Below are 22,923 nucleotides of genomic sequence, written 5' to 3' on the forward strand. Positions count from 1 at the left end.
CATCAAATAAAAAGCAAGCAATGAGCAAGGTGGCAGTTGTTTGAGAAAGAGGCAGAAATACTGAAAGACACTGTTGTTTAAAATGAACAAGAGCAACGAACCAGATGGCAGGAAGGAGGCAGTGGAAAAGAAGATATCAAAGGTGTGAGACAGAAATATGGCAAAATCCCAGGTGAGGAAAGGAAAGCAACTGAGAACACAGTGGTAAGATTTGGAAGGTGACGCTGCTTTGTGAGAGAGAGAGAAGCTGGAGTGGGGACATGGGCATATTTGGAGGTTGAGGGATATAATTTGGTAGAGTTCATACCTAACAGCTGGTTTTTCAGTGAGTTAGTTGAATGATTGGTAACAGTAGTAGGACTGAAGGGTTGAAAAGAGTAGTGAGATTTGAATTGGCTGCTTGGGGAATGAAAAATGTATGCCATTCTGGCTAGGAAAGGGGACAGCTAAGTGGCCTGGAAGGCCCTATGAAGACAGAGATTACAAGTTGTACTGGAGTCAATAAGTAATTACTGGATTCTCAGATGAGCCGACATTTGATCTGGGTCTTTGAAGAAGTCATAGGATTTCAATAAGTAAAGAAAGATGACAAGGACATTTCAATAAGAGAGAGAAACATAAAGGGCTAGAGGCGACTAAGTATGTGAGGTTTATAGGCAAAATAATTTGGGGGCAGTTGTCCAACAAAAGGTATATAGTAGAATATTAAAAAGAAGAGAAAAAAGATTATGGCTAGAAAGGAGAATAAGAGATACCACTGGAAAGATAAATTGAGGTAGATGGAGAGGACCCTGACTGCCGTATAAAGAAACCTAAAATTCATTCTGTGGCAAACAGGGGGAAGGTTTTAATAAGGGGATTGAATTAAACAGAGGATTTTAAAAAGGTAACTCTGGTAGGAATGTGGAACCCACACTGGATTGATGAAGACCGTATTTATGTAACCATTTACCTGGGAAATCTGATTCCTAGCCATTGACACAAATAAATTCTAAAAACTCTAACACACCTCACAAAAGCCATCGGTTTAACTGATTGAATTGATTCAACAGTCCAAGGCCTGAAGGTATGAATGTGTGTGATATTTTGGAGGTCTTCTGGTGTGGCTACTAAAAAGTCTATATGAAAGTTAGACTGTATTAAGACTGGGAAAGGCCATGAAGTTTATTATGTAGGTAACAAGGGGCCACTGATGATATTTCAGGAAGGCGTGAATTATCAGATTGATTCTGATAATGAATTGATTCATTAATCAAATAATTAGTTCAATTAGGTTTGTATTTCAGCTGACAGTTGTTTCAATAAATACACACCACTGTGAATTTTTTGTTACACAATGCTATTCTCCACAAGATTCATGAACATTCAGAAATTAAATATTAAGATTTTACATTCCTTGTCAACATTTTTTGAGTTCCCCATCCTCTAAGCAGATGTGGTCAAAACTATTGCTTCCACAGTACAAGTGAATACAATTTGAAACTTGAAACACAAAGAGAAATTAACCAAGCATCCTACTTTTCTTTCTGCATCCATAATGTGACACAACCACATACTGCTATGTTTGCTTCCCATCTCAAATAGTGCTCTTGTTTCCAAGAGTATGGTAAAATTAATCCACCTACTCAATGTATTTAGACTGTATTCAATATTCAGTTACTGTAGCATTTGTGTGTGTGTGTGTGTGTGCGCGCGCGCGCCCGCATATTTACTTTATTGGAAAGAGAAACAGTCTGAGATTTGGAGATTTGGGTACATGTCTGAGTTCTACAAAATTGAGCTTTGTGTCCTTAGATGTATCAGTTAAGTTTATTGTATTTCAATTTCTTCAAGTGAAAAATGAAGGAGCTGGATTACTTCCTTTCCTTGCCTGGGGCTCTAAAATACTATTCATTTTTAAAAATCTGCTTCATTTTTGTGGGCTTTCAATGTCTTGCAAATCCCATAATCTATGTGGCAAAAGATTCAGCTTAATCATAGGTTGTGTCCTTTGTGGTGGTTCAGACAGGTCTGGACACATTTGCCAAGCTAATGGGACAGACTGGAGAGGAGTGGATTTATGTATTCCATGTGAGTATCCTTCTTTGGCTTAACAAAGAAAGGGTGAGTGCTACGTTTTTGGTTAATAATTACTGGGGAGAGCAAAAATGGAAAGGATAGGATAGAGACTTTCTTTTTGCTGAGTTTGAAATCTGTTTGAAGTCCCAAACTGAAGGAGAGTGATGCTTACAGCCTCTAAGAAAAAAGCATGACACTGAGCAGGGGAGAGAAACATTCCTGTTAAGGACAGAACATTTGATGAACCCATGCCCTGGGAACTCTTAGAAATAACACAGGGCAGAGGAGCAGACTTTTCCATTATACACTTGGGCAACAAGCAAGCAAAATAATTAAATTAATGTTATACATATTAATTAAGCCTATACACACAACAATGGAGCTAGAGAAAACTGAAATTAAATTTGGTCATGATCTCATCAGCAGCACAGAATCCTTTTGGCTTCTGTCTCAGAATAAAGTATATTACATGGTTTGTGGGGCAAGTAAGTAAGCAAGCCTACTTGTCAAAAGGCATCTCTGGCTCTGAAGTCACCTGCTTTCTCCTGTTTAGACACACATCTGTCTCTGGGGTCCCATGGCAGCTGTTTGCACCCATAATAATATTCTTCCTTTTGTACAATAAGTTCATATAAACTAGTCTTAATTCCTAATTTTTGAGCTAGTTCAAAGGCAGAAGCCTGTTTATTTTTAAAACTCTGTACTAGCAATGTTTAACTTCTCTGACATGTCAGCAGCAATCGACAGAGTTGGTCCACACCCTCTTCCTAGTAAAATGTTTATTACTGAAATTCACAGCTAAGATTCCCCAAATCTCTCCCTGTTTCTTCTTCCTCTCCTTACCAGTGCCCTCCTGATCCTGACTTTTGTAGCATGCCTGCAGGCTCAATGCCTCTCTGCCTGTTTCCATCATTTGTCCTCCTCTAATCTAGGTGATCTCAATTGAAGATATGCTGATGATTCCCACATTGTCTCCAGTTGGAACTCTCTGCTAACTCCAGAGGAAGATAACAAACCATACACCCACCCTCTCTATGTAAATGTCCAAAAGGCATCACAAGCTAAACATACCCAAAAATGAACTCTTAATTTTTCCTCCTCCATATTCCCCCCAAACTTTGCTCTTCCCACACCTTAACTGCTCAGGCCAAAAATCTAGTATTCCTCCTTGATCTTCTTTTTCCACACATTGAATTGAATCTGTCCATATATCCATATATCGATATACACTGAATATAAACACTCCTCAACTCCTCACTGTCTCCCTAGTCCAAGACACCATGATATCCCTCCTAAAGTGCTGGCGGAGCTTTCTCACTAGTCTCTCTGCATCTACTCTTGCCTCTTGCAATCAATTCTCTATGCCCACATGATCTTTTAAAGACACAAATCAGAGCCTGTCACTCTGATGGTCAAACTCTTCAGGATTTCCTTTTCAAATGGCATAAAATCCAAACTCTTCTCTACTACAGGGTCACTTCCTACCTCTCTGAAATTCATTTCTTACCCTACTCCCCACTTTGACACTCTGCATTCCATGCCCAAACTATTTCTATTTCATGGTGTTTGTGGTCACTGTTCACTCTGCTTAAAATGTTCTTCCAGACCTTCACGCAGGTGTCCACTTCATTCATTTCTCCAATTAAATATCACCTTTTCAGAGAGGCCTTTTTCTAACCATCTTACCTAAAATAGCATTCCCAGTGTACATCCTCTCTCTATTTGCTTACCCGCTTTAGTTTTCTTTTTAGAACTTATGATTACCTGGAATTATATAGTTTTTTTTTGCACATTATCTGTTTTCTCTGTAAGTGTAAACTACCTACGAACAGAAAATCCGTTTTGTTTTTTTTTTTATATACAGCACCTAGAGCAATATTGACATATAGTAAATATTCAACGGTATTTGTTAAATTAATGAATAACTATTTCCCCCCAAACCTCTTTATTGTGCATTCCCTCTCTTGGTGGGTGGTACCACTTCTTATTCTTCCTCCACGGCATGAAATCTAGAAGAATGTTTGGCCTCGTTTCCTCACTATTGAAATCCAATGAGCCACAAGTTTCTAGTAAGATTCTCCCTCCTAAATAATCTTCTCCTCCTTTCTCTATGGCACTGCCTTAGTGTAATGGTGTCTATGCTTGTGAGTTTGTGTGTTTCTGTTTTAATATTTTATTACCTGTGTTTGGATTTTGTAACTATTTCCTCACTGGTCTCCCTTATCTAAATCTGCACTCCTTCCCCCTCCTCTTACCCATCACTATATTCTTGAAACTGCACAAGTATTCATGTTTTCTATGCTGTGAGTCTCTTCAATTATCTTTCCTGCTCTAAATCCTCTCCTGTCTTCTGACAGCCCAGAGGGGGATGTCTGAGGAATCAGGTGGATGTCCAAAACTTTTCACCTCTAGCCTGGCCAGGACCTTACCTCCTCCTGAGCTTTCACGCTGGAAATTTAAAGCTGATGGACTTAGCATTCCTGAGCCACACATGACATTTCACCTATCAACATCTTTGTACAGAATATTCTTTCTACTTTGAATATCCTGCTCCCATTATCTTCCTCCTCTTGGAAAACTTTCGTAGTTTTTAAAATGCAATTTTGAAGTTTCTTTCTCCAGGAACCTTTTCCTTAGTCTCTGGACTGAGTCTCTCTTTCTTCATGACAATTTCTGTATTTTAAATGTGCTTCCACTGTTGCACGCTGTATTTGGTGTTCCAATTCATTACCTTAAATGTTTGCCTCTCCTACTAACCTGAGAACCCTTTAGAGGTGAGACCAATGTTTTATTCATCTTCTAAACCTCTAGATGAAGACCTAGAACAGACTTGAAGCACAGAAGTCTTGTGAATACATGAATATTTGCTGAACTCAATGAAAATACTTCCATAAACTTATGTATAGGTTAGATGTTTTTCAATAAACCATTCATTTTAATGAGTTTACTTTAAATTGTATTTAAACGTCTCATCCCTTGACTTGCAAAATAAGTCTGTCACTAAGAAGGGGGTAGCAGGAAGATGTTCTTTAATTTTAAAGTGCATCCTGTAGAGAATTGCTTCACACTAGAAATCAGAACAATAGGAACATCACAAGAAGAAAGTATAAGTAGGAAGAAGGAAAGCATGATAAGAATAGAAAAGGCACATAGGTACATTCACTGGTAACAGGTTAGAACCAGTCAAACTGAAATGCTTTTACATGGTTAACTAATAAAGCAACTATATTACATGATTTCAGCTTTCCTGTTTAATGTCTACTGTTCAACAGAGGTGAAAGCATACACGACTGAAAAAAATCCAAATCCAGATCCGAGGAGCAGGACTTGAGGAAAGGAAGGATGCCTTGTCTCCAGAGAGCTAAAGCAAGCAGAAACATTTGGTAGACCAGGAGCTGGAAGCCTTCGGCTCAAGTCAGTGATGTAATTTAATAAACTGGAGCCTCCATGCCAAGCCCTTAACTACTCTGAAGCTCCATTCTCACTTCCTTAACATGGGGAAATGATTCCTAAAGGCCAAGGGCCCTGCCCTCCAGTGGGGCCGGAGAGCTGATAGGTCTTCGTGAGCGCAGGCATCTCTCTGCAGATTTGCAAGTGCAGCTTTTTCTGCTTGAAAGGTCCTACTTTGTCCCTGCTCCTCAGCTGCTGAGACTCAAATGAAAAATATTCCCAGAAAGCTTTCCTTTACAGCCCCAGGAAGAACTGAACATTTCTGCACATAGTCTGTTTTCTACAACTTATTTGTTCATATGTCTGTCTCCTCTTACTAGACAGTGAGAGAGTAGGAGTCATGTTGTTCTCCTCCTCTATGTACCAGACGCTTCTATCATGATGTTTGACTGATGTTAGACACTTAATGCATATGTGTGAAATAAATACAGAAATGACAAATATAAGGGATTATCATCATGGCTCATTCATTTCTACATACTGCCTTGCTTTAGCTGCTAGATAGGCCTTGAGATAAAGAAGTAGACATTCTAGTCATAGAATGTTTTCTCCAAAAAAACCCTAGGAACTTGAGGAAATAGATACACTTCATGTCTCTGGAAATATTTTTCAAATAGCTTCTGTCATCACTTGTGAGATTCTTTTCTCTCAGTTTTACAAAGGAGGATATATAGCACAGATACAAGGATACATACAAGTTATGGGTTTTTTTCTTTTTCATCTACACTACTTTTTCCCCACAAAGGCTATCTACAAATAGACACCTAAGGAATCTCACCCTAGTGTCTGGCAATTCATTCTATTTTATTTCATTTACAGAAAGAATTGTGCCTAAATTGTTATGAGTGGGCAAAGGTATTCCCTGGACTGATTGTATCAGAAGTTATAGAAGCAGACATTTCATTTCACAGTTTTCTGAATGTGGGTCATAATAGTAGAACTGTCACCAAGACAACCTGGGACCTATGCAGTAAACCTCAAAGATGGGGCAAACATAGTCCCAGAAGATCTGCATTCATAAAGTGCTTAACTGAAGCTTTCAGACAAAATAGGAAATTCTCAGAAATCACTTGGAAAGTCTGATAGCAGAATGAGTACAGACACTCTGGTTTAAACATATGAATAATTCTCAAAAGAATGGCAAAGATAATGAGAATACAAAGAATGGAGGAGTTGTCAGACTAAGATTTAGATTTGTATGAATACAAGCCTTCAAAAAATTGAAGGAAAATTACATCTAGGCAGATTCCAGTCAATAATATAGTATATAGAAGAATATGCTAATAAGTGGTAAAACACAGAATGAAACATCTTGGACTAATAAGGAGTTAGTTCTACCTAGATGCCAAGTGGTATATATATGAGGTATATATACTTCTTCATTTAATTCACTATAACCTTATGATATATAATTATCATTATTACAAGTGAAGAACAATAAGATTCAAGAAGTTTATGAAACCTGACCAAGTAGCAGAGGAAACTGAACTCAAATCTCCCTGGCTCCAAAGCTTCTTTTTACACTTTTCACACCAGTGATTCTTAAGCACAGGCTTATCATTTACTTGGCACCAAAACCAGAAGAGATTCCAGAGGATGGAGCCTAAAATTCTATGAATCTAAGATTCTACACTATATAAAGCCATTAACACATTAGGTATGAAGCCTGCAAGCCTGTCTAGTTCATGGATAGATAAGAAAAGAAGATAGGTAAGAAAAGAAAAAGAAAAATACTGCTCTAGGGAAATACTTATTAAGAATTTTTGGACTCTGTTGGGAATTTGATGAAAGGTACAAACTTTCTCTTCAGAATGCTTTGCATTTTAATTCAAGGTGTTCATGGACACTTTCAAGCTCATTCATGAACATTTCATGTTTACTTAATGCTTAAATCTTAACCTTTTTCCAAGGACTTGTGACAATTTTAGCTTTTAGATTCCCCATAAATATTCAACCTTTAAAAATTAAAACGTGGCTGAGGAAAAATTCTGATGTTTTGATTTAAGGAAAAGCATTGATTTTGACCTCTAGCTAGCTAAGAGCACCTTACCATTTGCATTTTTATCACTGTATCCTGGCATCTGATTATTTTAAGAAGAAATATATAATTGCTCCTGTTTTTTATAGCAACCTTTAGCTTCTTGAATGTTTTATCAATCTTTGTTTGGAAAGAAAATCTCTCCTTTGTTTTGGACCTCTGTGCCTTTCTATATTATATACTTTATTTCATAACAGATACTTTTTTCCTCCAGGATAACTTCATTTACCCATAGTTTATAAAAGATAATTTTAACTTCCTATTTTTATCTGTCTTCTTTTGAAATGACATTGGCTGATTACAGGACTTAGGATGTGTGATTGTTAAAGTCATGAGTTTCCAATGGAATATACATGAAAGAAAGGCGAACAGTATCACTGGACACACCTGACAGTTCAGGGGGCCTGGAGTTTTAACGGCTATATATGCCTTCACTTTCACGTTCATGAACATGTTACCAAAACTCCCCCTTACTTGGCTCCACCTAGGTACCTATGGCATTTGTCAGTATTTTACATAATCTCAAAATTAACAAAAATAATTATGGTTAAGATTAACAGAATTTATGAAAATTTTCATAGAACTTCCCAAGGAAATCAAGAACATTCTGGTTGATCCATGTGAATTGAAGGAGGATATACGATATTCTGCTATCTTAGGACTCCAATATTGCCTGGCATTAAAACTTTTAAATTATCTGGGCACAGCTAAGTCATATAGAGGACAAAATCAAGCTGGATTTAAGCGACAGAACTCCCATACTTTGTGATCCTATCTGTGATCTTATCTGCACACAGACCTCTCAGGGAGGATTATTGGTTGGAGAAGAGCTTCCAATCCTTGATTCAGCCTCTTACTGAATTGTATCCCTAACAGGCATCACTGTAGCTCTCATTTCCTTCAAAACTATGAAGGAAACAAAGCCACTAAAATAGACCACTGGGTTGTAGATGTGCTAATTGCCACATCTTGAGTAAACTACTTAATTTCTTCAGGCCTCACCTTATATGTAAAGTGGGAATAATAATACTGCTTGCTTTATAGGGTTGTTGTGAATATTAAGTAGATGAGCATATAAAGTGATACATGATATGAGCTCAACATGCTGTAGCTATTACCACAGCATAAATTTCTTCCCCACATTGCATCTCATTTTATAGAAGAATAAAACGAGCTGGCTTGCATTTCAAACTGATTCCACAGCTTTAATAATTCTTATATTTTATTAATCTATATTTATGTATTAGTATGAAATAACACACACACATGTGCACGCACACACACACACACACACACACTCTCAAAATATAAAGATGGGTTAACGTCACATGGTTCTCCCTTAAGGGATTATATTTTGATAGCCACATTTGCTTTGGCTATAGCTTTGAATCATTTCCAAATTTAAAGGATACATAAAATTTGCTAATATACATAATTTTACCATCTAGGACTCCCACTGTTGGTTTGGTTATACTGTAAAAAGTAAGAAACAAGATATTTAGGCTGAAATACTGCTTCTCACGTGCAAGTCCCAAACTGCACAGGCGATTTTTAACACTTAGAGTTCTAATGAGACAGCTTTACATGCATCTTGAGAAAGCAGTGGTGGAAAGGCTCACTCTGTCATGAATGGAAGGGCAGTAAATAACACCAACTGTACATAGTTTGCAGATTTAAAATAGGAAGGATTGTTTCAATGATGAATGAGATGGTGACTCATATAAACTAATTTGTAAATAGGGTGATAATTTTATCCAATTAAAAATTTAAAAGACAGAGTATAACCTTGAAGAAAATTATGGATGTCCTAAGAACAAATGCAAGCATAGAGCTAAGAACGTAATTCACACTGTACTATGTAGCTAAAGGGATAATCTATGGCTATAAATAGTGTATATAATGCACACACACACAAGAATTCAAAAGATATAGTAAATTTTATTTTTTATTTTATTTATTTTTTTTAAAGATTTTATTTATTTATTTGACAGCGAGAGACACAGCGAGAGAGGGAACACAAGCAGGGGGAGTGGGAGAGGGAGAAGCAGGCTTCCTGCAGAGCAAGGAGCCCGATGCGGGGCTCGATCCCAGGGCCCTGGGACCATGACCTGAGATGAAGACAGACGCTTAACAACTGAGCCACCCAGGCGCCCCAAGATATAGTAAATTTTAAAGATCGAAATCCAGCTATCACCCCACAAGGGTGGAATATCCCAGCGGCACAGCACCGCAATATACAAACAGCCTAGGAGACTTGTGCCATCTCCCTCTACTTACTTACAAGTAAGTGCCCGTGACGTCTAGCTTTAGGCTTATTAAGGATCCCCAACTGAACCATAAAGCAAATATTTTAAAGAAAATGGAAAATAAATTACCAGAAATAATTCTGAATGTTTCATAACAAGAAATGAGGGAACAAAAACAAACAAATGAAAAGAAGCAGCTATCTAGAATGGCCAGAAATGTGCTTCCTGGAGGTAAAGAATGGTATTTGTGCAAGGATTATTTTTCTGGGTCTTCTTAGTGATGTAGGTATTACATACTGTCCATGGGATAAGCCCTAGGCATTTTCTCAAGTATCTGAATGCAAACACTTCTAGCTGGGGTGCTAAATATTCCAGTTACTAATATAAAGCATTCTATGCAATACTTCTGTATTAACATTTTAAGATCAGAAAAGCGGCTTTTTGGAGGTCCTGGGTCTAAACAGAGGGAGAGAAAGAGAGAAAGAACACTAGAACAGGATGGGAGGGGCAGCCCCAGGTGAGAGCATGTGGGGACCCTTATGATGGACTATACAGTGAGGGATTTTCATGTCTGTTTCACTCCTCCCCATGCTAGTGGTCGTGGAGCTCCACGTAGACCATTTGAAAATCTGACCTGTCCTCCTAGGTGACACAGAGGCATAAAAGGAGAGCAGAGAGCAAAAAGTGCTTCAACTGTGATCCATCTGAGCTACTGCAAGGGTGAGGAGTGGGAGCATGAGTGGGGGGTTGTTGACTGTTGATGGAAAATAAGCATCAGAGTATCCTTGTTTCTGCCCAACAAGAGATATATTTACAGTGAAGACTCCAAGCTTAAACTGCTTCTGCCAAAAGGGGTTTAAAATGCCAGGGCTCTTGACGGTGAGGGGAAACGTTGACTGTGCAGAGCAAATAAAGCTGCCAGGACAGCATAGACACAGACGTGAAAGAATTCAGGTCAGAGAGACGGAGGGCTGCAGAACCACAGGGCAACCATCACTTTAGATAACAGGGAGGAAAAGCAAGACCTTATACAGAATTTAAAGACCACTTAAAAAAGAAGCTAGGGACCTCCTGTGACTTAGCAATAAGGGCCGTGAAATAAGACCGAGCATTCTAGTTCTCGGGACAGGATCACTGCTGGTCACTGGTAAGGATCTTCAACGAACCAGAACTCAGCTCTCCTGCTCGTAGGTTATGGTCTATGCTAGCTCCTCAGGGAGGAAGGCACATACACATTCACAGCCAATAAGCTGTACTCCCGCATCATTACTGTGTGGAATTTGGTCAGTCATTCTCACCAACACACAGACTTTTAAAATACTTTTTGGTAAAATAATTTTTAGAGATACCTGACTCCGGAACACCCTATGTAACTCCTTCAGCCAAGATTCTAGGGCCTACAGGTGGTAAAAGAAGGAAAGCAATATTCACCTTTTTACCAAATTTTTTCTTAGTAAAGATTATTTCTCTGGCTAAGCTACAGGTTATGTTAACAGTGCTCTGGTTGATCACTTGTCCAGTCCTATAGGGATCTCTCAGACTTTGGACTCAGAACTTGCCTTTCTGGGCCTTCCAAACCATCACTTAGATTTGTTCACAAACAGTATTTTAATATCCTTGGCTTGGCTAAAAGGTATATTGTCACGTTCAATGGACTTCTAATTTACCTGATTTAAACATAAAAAAAAAATCACTTCCAACATATAACTTGAATAATACTTTTACCCTGTTCATCAAAATCTCTTGCAGGCTTTATTTTATTTTATCTCCAAGAAACCATTTCAGATTGGGAAGACATGCTCACACTCTTATATATGTGGAAAATGAGGCATAGTTTCATCATTCAAAGCCAGCAGCTTTCTAATGGCACAGCTAGAAGCGAAGCTCAAACCTAACTCGAGAATCTGCAGTGTCTGTACACTGCCCAGCATTCAATTTTTCCCAGTAGGAAACTAAATTTTCCTAAATAGTCAATTTCCAGAGAAACAACAGCAGCCAAAGGAGTGAAAAAAAAAGGAATAAAAATCATCAACTAATTTCTTTAACATTTTATATTGTATATCTTCATCATACTAATATTGCAAAGATATGTATTTCACACACACACACATATCCGCCCAATCTTCTTACTCTTTTTAAGAGCAACAGTTCTAGGGGCACCTGGGTGGCTCAGTCGTTAAGCGTCTGCCTTCAGCTCTGGTCATGATCCCAGGGTCCTGGGATCAAGCCCCACATCCGGCTCCCTGCTCCTCAGGAAGCCTGCTTCTCCCTCTCACACTCACCCTACTTGTGTTTCTCTCTCTCTCTCTCTCTCTCTCTCTCTGTGTCAAATAAATAAATAAAATCTTAAAAAAAAAAAAAAAAAAGAGCAACAGTTCTAGTCGTTACCTACACAGTCATGAATCACTCTGGGAATAGATGTGCATGTGACCACAGTGTGGAAAGACATAAATGAATATTCATTTTAGAATCACGATACTGATAATTTTAACTCTTTCCTCTGAATGAAGCCTATTGACAAGTTTGAAGATATTACTAAGGAAACTACGTTGTCATTTAAGGATCGAAGATATTTTTCTTTCATCAGGCATAAGTCAATTCTAATACAAGCTCATCAATACTAAATTATTTTGTGAAATAAATAGTGGTGATGAAGCTCTATGAGAATCAGAGGGTTTTCCATCCCTTCATCATGTGCTTATTAACCATAATTAAATTAAATTCAGCCACTTCTCTACTCTTTTCCATTCATCTAAACTGCTTTAATCACAAAACATGGCAGTAATCTAGAGAATTTTGACACTTAAGTAAATACAATGAATGCTATTAAACTCTGTGAAGGAAAAGAAAACAAGAAAGGGACACGGACTAGTCCAGTATCAGGAATTCCTTCTGTTCTGCTGATACAAAGCTAGTTCCATTTCATACAGATGATGTATAACTCAAATGAGTGCCTACAAGAAAGTAAAATTGAAGAAGGCAGGAAAATAATTTTTCACCTGTTAGTGAGCAGACCAAAAACGCGTTTCTACCTCTAAAGCACCTTGCAACATAATGGAAACCAGGTGAAGCTAAGTTTAAGGCTCGTATAAAAGTATTAAATAGATTTCTATTTACTGAAGAAATTGATATACTTGACAGGTGACATTTCTGAGAGGTAGATGATTGCCAGTGGAAAAAAATTAAATCCATCATAAAGCCTATTACTGAGAAGTAATAAATGGTATATGGATATGAAAGGGAAACACAATATATAGAAAAATTGGGGGAGTTATATAGTAACAATTCCTATAAACATATACATAGCATAATTATGACAGAATAATGAGAGATAATTTGGCTTACCAGGAAAACTGTGAAAATATGCAAAAGTAACACCAGGTTGAACAAATAGGCCAGTTGATAGTCTTGGCTCTGTTATTTAGTAGGTCTGTGGCAAAAATTTCACCTTGCTGCTCTTCACTTTCTTCATCTTCAAATTGTAGCAAATACAGCTATGCTACTAAACTCAAACAATTATTTGAGGACTATATGTGAAAATATATGTGAAAGTTTTGTGGTAAAGTATAAAACTTTATAGCTACATTTACTCAGATACCATTGTTTCAATTTTAAATTAAATTAATAAAGGGCCCAATCAGGCATTTAGAGCGGAAGCCTGCCCAAATATCAACTTCTTATGTAGAACATCAAATTTTCCATAATTGAGAAGTTCAGAAAGAACGGTAAATGGTTGGAAAGAGCCAGTGGCACTTCGAGGGTACCATTTAAACTCAAGTCCATTTTTCAGCACATCCTCCTAATACTCACTCGGTATCCTAAACAGTGACATGTGCTCTACCAACAGTTCATAAAAGCCACCTAACTCTGCAGGCAGGGTCATATTCCTAAAACAAAACTGGCTACGACTCTCTCCCAGCACACAGTCATCAACAATTTCCCACTTTCTTGCGCATGAAGTGTCTCCAGAGTATGACAGGGCTCCCGCATGATTCTTGTCTCCCTTGCCCTTTCTCTTTTCAAAATTCCTCCTCCCAAACTGCACCTCAATAGTTCTGTATTACCTGCCTGTTGCCATGTTTACCAGACTCTTGGAAAACATTATGCAATGTTGATACTGATGCTCTGCTCTGCTCTGACTATGCTTGCCTTCTGGTCCACTTAGAGAAACCCTCACTTCTCACTCAAGTTCAGCTTGAGCATATGGTCTCCTCTGAAGTCTGCCTCCCGGGCAAATTGGTCACTTCTTTTGTACCTACACTACGTCCTAGATGTAGCAGTAATCCCAGAACTTTGAACACTTATAATACTTAGGGAAGCAATCAATATAGAGCAGGGTAAGGAGCATGAATTTCAGAGTCAGAGAGTCCACATCAGAATCTTGGCTAGTCAGCCTTGTGACCCTTGACCTCTTAAAGTCTCAATTTTATCATCTGTAAAACGGGAATAATAATAAACTGAATTCAAAGAGTGAAATGAGAAACTGTATTTAAATAGTTTTTAAGTAGTAAAAACTATTTAAAAACTGGCATTTAAGTAGTACTAAGAGTTAGCAGCAGTAATAGCGACAGTGGTTGTCATTTACATGATCGTCTCCCCTTATAAAACGGAAAATTTCTTCACAGCAGAGATAATGTCCATTTCATCTTTATTCTCTGTGCTCTGCAACATGCCATCATGTAGCATTTCTATTAAAAATGAGTACATCCCGGGGGAGGAGCAAGATGGCGGAGGAGTAGAGACCTAAATTTTGTCTGGTCCCAGGAATTCAGCTGGATAGGGATCAAACCATTCTGAACACCTACGAACTCAACAGGAGATCGAAGAAAAGAATAGCAGCAACTCTCTGAACAGAAAAGCAACCACTTTCTGGAAGGGACCCAACAAGTGGCAGATCCAAGGAGACTCACCCTCCTCTGGGAGGAGCGGCTCGGGAGCGCACCGCAGGATCTGCTGGGTTTGGAGACTCCACACCGGGTCGGGTGCCAGAGATAGAAATGCTCAGTCATAGGCCGGGTGAGTACGGAGGGTGGCCAGAGACTGGGGAGACGGGAGTGACTGACTGCTTTTCTCTGGGGGGCGCACTGAGGAGCGGGGCCCGAGTTGTCGGCTCCTCCAGGCAGAGATTGGGAGGCCACCATTTTCACTCTCGTCCTCCAAAGCTGTACGGAAAGCTTGCAGGGAACAAAAGCTCCGAGAGCAAACCCGAGCAGATTACTTAGCCTGGAAAGGGCAAGGGTGGAGCAATTCCGCCTCAGGCAAAGACATTTGGGAACCACGGCAACAGGCCCCCTCCCAGAAGATCAGCAAGAACAGCCAGCCAAGACCAAGTTTACCAATCAATGAGAACGCAGAACTCCAGTGCTAGGGGAATACTGCACATAGAATTCATGGCTTTTTTCGCATGATTCTTTAGTCTTTCAAAGTTAATTTTTAAAATTTTCTTTATTTTTTTCTTTTTCTATTTTTTAAAAAATTTTTCTTTTTCCCTTTTTCAACCAACATCTTATCAATCCCTTTTTTAAAAATCTTTTTTTTATTTTTCAGTTTTAGAGTCATATTCTATCCCTTCATAGTAGTTAACCTTATTTTTGGTATATATATAAGTTGTTCTCTCTTTAAAATTTTGGGATACAGTTTCTTCTAACAGACCAAAATATACCCTAAATCTCTAGTGTATGGCTTTGTTCTAGTCTCCTGACTGATCACATTCTCTCACTTTTTTTTTTTAATTTTTCTTCTTTCTTTTTCAACAAACTTCTTATCAATTCCTTTTATAAAATCTTTTATAATTTTCATCTTTACAGTCATATTCCATCCCTTCATAGTATTTACCCTTATTTTTGTACATATATAACCTTTTCTTTCATTAAAATTTTGGGAGGCAGTTTCTTCTAACAGATCAAAATACTCCCAAAATCTAGTGTGTGGCACTGATTTATTCACCAGCCTGATCATATTTGATCATATTCTTTTTTTTTATCTTTTTCTTTTTCTTTTTTTTTCTTTTTTCCTTCTTTCCCTTTCTTTTCCCCTGGTTTCAGGTCTCTTCTGATTTGTTTAGTGTATATTTTTCTGGGGTCGTTGTTACCCTGTTAGCATTTTGTTCTCTCATTCATCTATTCTCCTCTGGACAAAATGAAAAGATGGAAAAAAATCACCTCAAAAAAAAAGAACAAGAGGCAGTACCGACTGCCAGGGACCTAATCAATATGGACATTAGTAAGATGTCGGAACTAGAATTCAGAATGACGATTATAAAGATACTAGCTGGGCTTGAAAAAACCATGGAAGATATTAGAGAAACGCTTTCTGGAGAAATAAAAGAACTAAAATCTAACCAAGTCGAAATCAAAAAGGCTATTAATGAGGTGCAATCAAAAATGGAGGCTCTAACTGCTAAGATAAATGAAGCAGAAGAGAGAATTGGTTCTTTGAAAGAATTAATAAGATTGATAAGCCCCTGGCCAGACTTATCAAAAAGAAAAGAGAAAGGACCCAAATAAATAAAATCATGAATGAAAGAGGAGAGATCACAACCAACACCAAAGAAATACAAACAATTATAAGAACATATTATGAGCAACTCTATGCCAGCAAATTAGATAATCTGGAAGAAATGGATGCATTCCTAGAGATGTATAAACTACCAAAACTGAACCAGGAAGAAATAGAAAACCTGAACAGACCTATAACCACTAAGGAAATTGAAGCTGTAATAAAAAATCTCCTAACAAACAAGAGCCCAGGGCCAGATGGCTTCCCAGGGAAATTCTACCAAACATTTAAAGAAGAATTCATACCTATTCTTCTGAAACTTTTCCAAAAAATAGAAATGAAAGGAAAACTTCCAAACTCATTCTATGAGGCCACTATTACCTTGATCCCCAAACCAGACAAAGACCCCAACAAAAAGGAGAATTACAGACCAATATCCCTGATGAACATGGATGCAAAAATTCTCACCAAAATACTAGCCAACAGGATCCAACACGTACGTTAAAAGGATTATTCACCACGACCAAGTGGGATTTATCCCTGGGCTGCAAGGTTGGTTCAATATCAGCAAATCAATCAATGTGATACAATACATTAATAGAAGAAAGAACAAGAACCATATGATCCTCTCAATAGATGCAGAAAAGGCATTTGACAAAGCACAGCATCCTTTCTTGATCAAAACTCTTCAGAGTATAGGGATAAGGGGAAAAAAACCTCAATATAAAAGCCATCTATGAAAAACCCACAGCGAATATCATTCTCAATGGGGAAAAACTGAGAGCTTTCCCCCTAAGGTCAGGAACATGGCAGGGATGTCCCCTATCACCACTGCTGTTCAACACAGTATTAGAATTCCTAGCCAGAGCAATCAGACAACAAAAAGAAATAAAAGGCATCTGAATTGGCAAAGAAGAAGTCAAACTCTCACTCTTTGCAAATGATATGATACTTTATGTGGAAAACCCAAAAGACTCCACCCCAAAACTGCTAGAACTCATACAGGAATTCAGTAAAGTGGCAGGATATAAAATCAATGCACAGAAATCAGTGGCATTCCTATACACAAACAACAAGACAGAAGAAAGAGAAATTAAGGAGTCGATCCCATTTACAATTGCACCCAAAACCATAAGATACCTAGGAATAAATCTAACCAAAGAGGCAAAGAATCTGTACTCAGAAAACTATAAAATACTCATGAAAGAAATTGAGGAAGACACAAAAAAAATGGAAAAATGTTCCATGCTCATGGATTCGAAGAACAAATATTGTGAAGATGTCAATGCTACCTAGAGCAATCTACACATTCAGTGTAATCCCTATCAAAATACCATCCACTTTTTTCAAAGAAATGGAACAAATAATCCTAAAATTTGTATGGAACCAGAAAAGACCCCGAATAGCCAGAGGAATGTTGAAAAAGAAAAGCAAAGCTGGCGGCGTCACAATTCCGGACTTCCAGCTCTATTACAAAGCTTTCATCATCAAGACAGTATGGTACTGGCACAAAAACAGACTCATAGATCAATGGAACAGAATAGAGAGCCCAAAATGGACCCTCAACTCTATCGTCAACTCATCTTCGACAAAGCAGGAAAGAATGTCCAATGGAAAAAAGACAGTCTCTTCAACAAATGGTGTTGGGAAAATTGGACAGCCACATGCAGAAGAATGAAACTGGACCATTTCTTTACACCACACACAGAAATAGACTCAAAATGGTTGAAAGACCTAAATGTGAGACAGGAGCCCATCAAAATCCTAAAGGAGAACACAGGCAGCAACCTCTTCGACCTCAGCCATGCAACTTCTTCCTAGAAAGATTGCCAAGGCAAGGGAAGCAAGGGTAAAAATGAACTATTGGGACTTCATCAACATAAAAAGCTTTTGCACAGCAAAAGAAACAGTCAACAAAACCAAAAGACAACCGACAGAATGGGAGAAGATATTTGCAAATGATATATCAGATAAACAGCTAGTATCCAAAATCTATAAAGAACTTATCAAACTCAACCCCCAAAGAACAAATGATCCAATCAAGAAATGGGCAGAAGACATGAACAGACATTTTTCCAAAGAAGACATCCAAATGGCCAACAGACACATGAAAAAGTGCTCAACATCGCTTGGCATCAGGGAAATCCAAATCAAAACCTCAATGAGATACCACCTCACACCAGTCAGAATGGCTAAAATTAACAAGTCAGGAAACGACAGATGTTGGCGGGGATTTGGAGAAAGGGGAACCCTCCTACACTGTTGGTGGGAATGCAAGCTGGGGCAGCCACTCTGAAAAACAGTATGGAGATTCCTCAAAAAGTTGAAAATAGAGCCACCATACGATCCAGCAATTGCACTACTGGGTATTTACCCCAAAGATACAAATGTAGTGATCTGAAGGGGTAACCTGCACCTTCAGCAATGTCCACAATAGCCAAACTATGGAAAGAGCCAAAATGTCCATCGACAGATGAATGGATAAAGAAGAAGTGGTATATACATACAATGGAATATTATGCAGCCATCAAAAGGAATGAAATCTTGCCATTTGCAACGACGTGGATGGAAGTGGAGGATATTACGCTGAGCGAAATAAGTTAATCAGAGAAAGACATGTATCATATGATCTTACTGATATGAGGAATTCTTAATCTCAGGAAACAAACTGAGGGTTGCTGGAGTGGAGGTGGGTGGGAGGGATGGGGTGGCTGGGTGATAGACACTGGGGAGGGTATGTGCTATGGTGAGCGCTGTGAATTGTGTAAGACTGTTGAATCACAGACCTGTATCTCTGAAACAAATAATACATTATAATGTTAAAAAAAAGAAGAAGATAGTAGGAAGGGTAAATGAAGGTGGGGACATCGGAGGGGGAGATGAACCATGAGAGACTATGGACTCTGAGAAACAAACTGAGGGTTCTAGAGGGGAGGGTGGTGGGGGGATGGGTGCCTGGTGATGGGTATTAAAGAGGGCAAGTACTGAATGGAGCACTGGGTGTTATACGCAAACAATGAATCATGGAACACTACATCAAAAACTAATGATGTAATGTATGGTCATTAACATAACATAATAAAATTAAAAAAAAAAAATGAGTATGCCCAGCACGACACTCTTCAGTACATTTGCTCTCAGGTCAGTTCCCGACACTTCCCTTCTGCTTAGGAAACTGTTTCCTGGCTTCCTTGACTTTAGGCTTCCAGGTAGGTTTGGCCAGTGGGTGGCACTGGTCTAACAAGATGTCTGCTCACAGGGAGTCAGCAACCACACCTCTTTGTCCCTCCAGCAATTGGCATGGAGACAGCAATGTGGTGATTATTAACCTTAGGATTGCTTCACTTTACTCTACTTGTTTGTTCACCTCTTCTCATTCTCATTCTAACTACCATATTAAATTTTCCACATTACTTTCCTTCTATTGATTTATCTGGCAGAGAATGTCTTTCTGGCTGAACCCAGGAAATTTTTTTTTTTTGGATCTGTCCTTTAGTCTTAGTGATCCACAAAGTTTAAGAGGAGATAAAAATACTTGCTCTGCCTATTTCACAGAAAATACTGGACATGTAAGTATTTTGAAAGTATAAATTGTACATAAATACAACATTTTGCTCTTAATATTTTTGATTGCAAAGGAACAACTTAGTTTCACTGATCTACAGCAGCGATGTTCTAAGTGATCCTGATGTCTTCCACTGACACCATGCCTGTAACTTACATGGTTGAATAAAGGGGAGGACAAAGTCCAAAAGATAACTGAGTTTGGCATAGCAGGAATTTATGAGCTCATAAGTCAGAAGACACTGATAGAAACAGTGAAAATTACGATTTTACTGAAGACAAGAAACCACTTGGACAACAGCCACCTTAGACTTTCCTCCAAGTCTTAATTTTGCAGATGAGCAACCACATTAAACTCCACAAGATTCATGCAATGGCAGGTTATATTACCCATTTACTTGAGAACAACACAAATAAAAACAAAAGCAAAACACAAATGCAGATAGGAAGGCTTTGCTTTGCTTAAGAAATTCCAATTTTCAAGTAAATTTTTGAGTTTGACTAAAGACATATTACAGAGCAGCTATCTGAAATAAATTAATAAAATAATCTAGACAAGATTATTAATCACAATAAAATAATTAAGACAACAATTAAGACCTAAGACATGTTAAATAATGTTTTTTTTAAAAACTGCATAATGGTGAAATACAAATAAGGTCTATAAGTTAGTAGTGAACCAATGTCAATGTCAATTTCCTTGTTTTGATAATGTATTCTGGTTATATAAGATTTTATCACTGGGGGAAGCTAGGAACTCTTCTGTACTATTTTTGCAACTTCGTGTGAATCCAAAACTATTTCAAAATAATTTTAAAAAATACTGTGCTTAGTATGTCAAGAGGATGTATAATATACCAGAAAAAAATCCATTAAAAAGTTGAAGTGCAAATTTTGAAGCCTTAAAAGGACTTTTTGCATGAAATTAGAAATGCAGTTCTTACTCTGCCACACAACTAATATACTTATGCATTTTTTAAATCACTCCACAAATATGTACTGTCAAGCCATTATGCACTGGATATGCTGTCACATTCTCCTCCTGATGTCTTTTATCATTTAGGTGATGTTCTATCTTCTTTGCTGATCCGTTCTTCATTTGGCCATGGGTTTCAAGTAATTTAAACTCCTCTGCTTGAGCTTTATTCATCCCCCACGAACATCCAAGGACAACAAGTTACCAAATCCTCCACAGCTCACTTTTCAAAATGACAAACAGGTCAGGTAACTGTCAGTCAAACAAGAGGCTCTGATCAGTTCCTCATGATATTTACCTCTTGGTTTATATGTATGGTTTGTCTGAGTACTAGAAGTAGAAGAAACATCTGGGCAAATAGAACAGTCCCATTCTTAATTCTGTACATGTTTGCGACTAGACTCATAGATATCTGAGGGATGATTCCACCCCGAGTCTAGGGATCCCCACAATTACGCAGGATGATACCTCAACCCCAGCTCTAACAGTGAGTATGATTATGTAATTTCGCACAACCATTTTGACTTTCCTCCAGATGGAAACCATATATGCATTCTTTTCTTTGAGACAATGAAATTTGTTAACTTCAAAGACCTTCCTCATAAGAAATCTGCTCTATAGGCTAGGAAAGAGTCTGTCCTGGGACTATATCTCCTTCTAAAATGTTACTTCTGTCACACCGGCACAGTTTGAATAAGAAGTGGGGAAAGTAAAAAGTCAATAGACTCTCCCTCTTATTTCTTCCTTCACATGTAAAAAGTTGCCCGGAGTGCACCATCTGTGACATAAATGAATGCTGTCTGACTGGGAACATTCTTAGCCTCTCTATTCCTTATATATAAAAAAAATAAAATACCTTATGTCTAGTGTCTGTGATTAGCTTAGATGAATTTGGAATGGTTTTTGGAACATAAGAAACCCTCTTCCTGAAAACTAGGGAGCTGGAGGTAGGCATATTATTCAGAAAAATACCTGGGCACTGACTCTGCTTTCTTCCCACTGATGGTTCACACTAACTTTAATTCAAGAGCAGGTATGCCAAATATTGATAAATATTCCCTCTAGCAGTACTTCATGGTTTGTCAGAGTAAGTCTTCTGCAACGGAGACATTCTCCCTAAGGGTAATAGAGCTGCAGCACAGCAAGAATTGAATCTTCTAGATCTCCAGAGACCCAACATTGCCCAGGCAGCATCACGTGGGCAGTGTGTGACCCTGTTAGGGACTCTAGGGAGTGGGCATGAAGTGTATATGCTTGGGGAAGGGTCAGGGGAGAAAGCTAGCTCTACCACATCTGCTCTAACTTTCAGGGCCACTTTCTTTCTGTTGTGGTTCTTCTTTACCTTGTCTAATACATACCCACAGACACACACACATACACACATATATATGTGCCCATAATATATGTACATATACATAATGCATGTACATGTGTACACTGTGAATAAATATATGTATACACATATATGTTTTTTTAAAAAAACCTTGACTAATAAAATTGAGTGATCTTGCCAATTCGTTGCCCATTATAATCGGTGCAGCTCCCAGACGGTCAGCTGCTATAATAATCATCATTGCCTCCTCTCTTCACTGTAAGCTTATCTCCATTTGAGACCAGAAACAGGGTTCCCATTTGCTGTACTGCTTCTTTGGAATCCTCATAGAGAAACCACGATTATACAATTTTGATTAGGTCCAAACCAGAAGTGCCTTCCCTGTTCCACCAGATGGCAGTCCCGCATCAGGACGGAAAAAAAAAGTGGGGGGTGGGGTGGTAGTATTTTGGATATACAAGTATGTAATTCTGGTATTTTCTGCTATGGGAAAAACTGACTAATATGCAGGTCGGTTTAGTAAGAAATGAAATGTAGGTGTTTTGTACAAACTCATCACAACTGCTCTACAAAAATAAAAAAGCAAACAATTGAAACTGCCTGAATTAAAATTATTTTCATGACTAACCTAAGGTCTGCTCCATGACACTGCAAGAGTTGAAAACAAACCCACAAAACACAGAATGTGTGCAAGTCTGTGGTTATAGTCACTATCTGCACATGGTTTGTATTCTAAATATACCTCGGCTTCGTAGCTACT

The 22,923-nt window shown here is 38.2% G+C and overlaps 1 protein-coding gene across 4 annotated transcripts in view; it reads right to left on the reverse strand.

The window, feature by feature from the left end:
• ADGRB3 (adhesion G protein-coupled receptor B3) overlaps positions 1–22,923 on the reverse strand; it is a 708,772-nt gene that overhangs the window by 544,964 nt on the left and 140,885 nt on the right. The gene's annotated exons all lie outside the window — the stretch shown is intronic.

Source organism: Phoca vitulina, unplaced genomic scaffold (assembly GCF_004348235.1).
Source record: "Phoca vitulina isolate PV1807 unplaced genomic scaffold, GSC_HSeal_1.0 scaffold11, whole genome shotgun sequence".
Taxonomy (NCBI): Eukaryota; Metazoa; Chordata; class Mammalia; order Carnivora; family Phocidae; genus Phoca; species Phoca vitulina.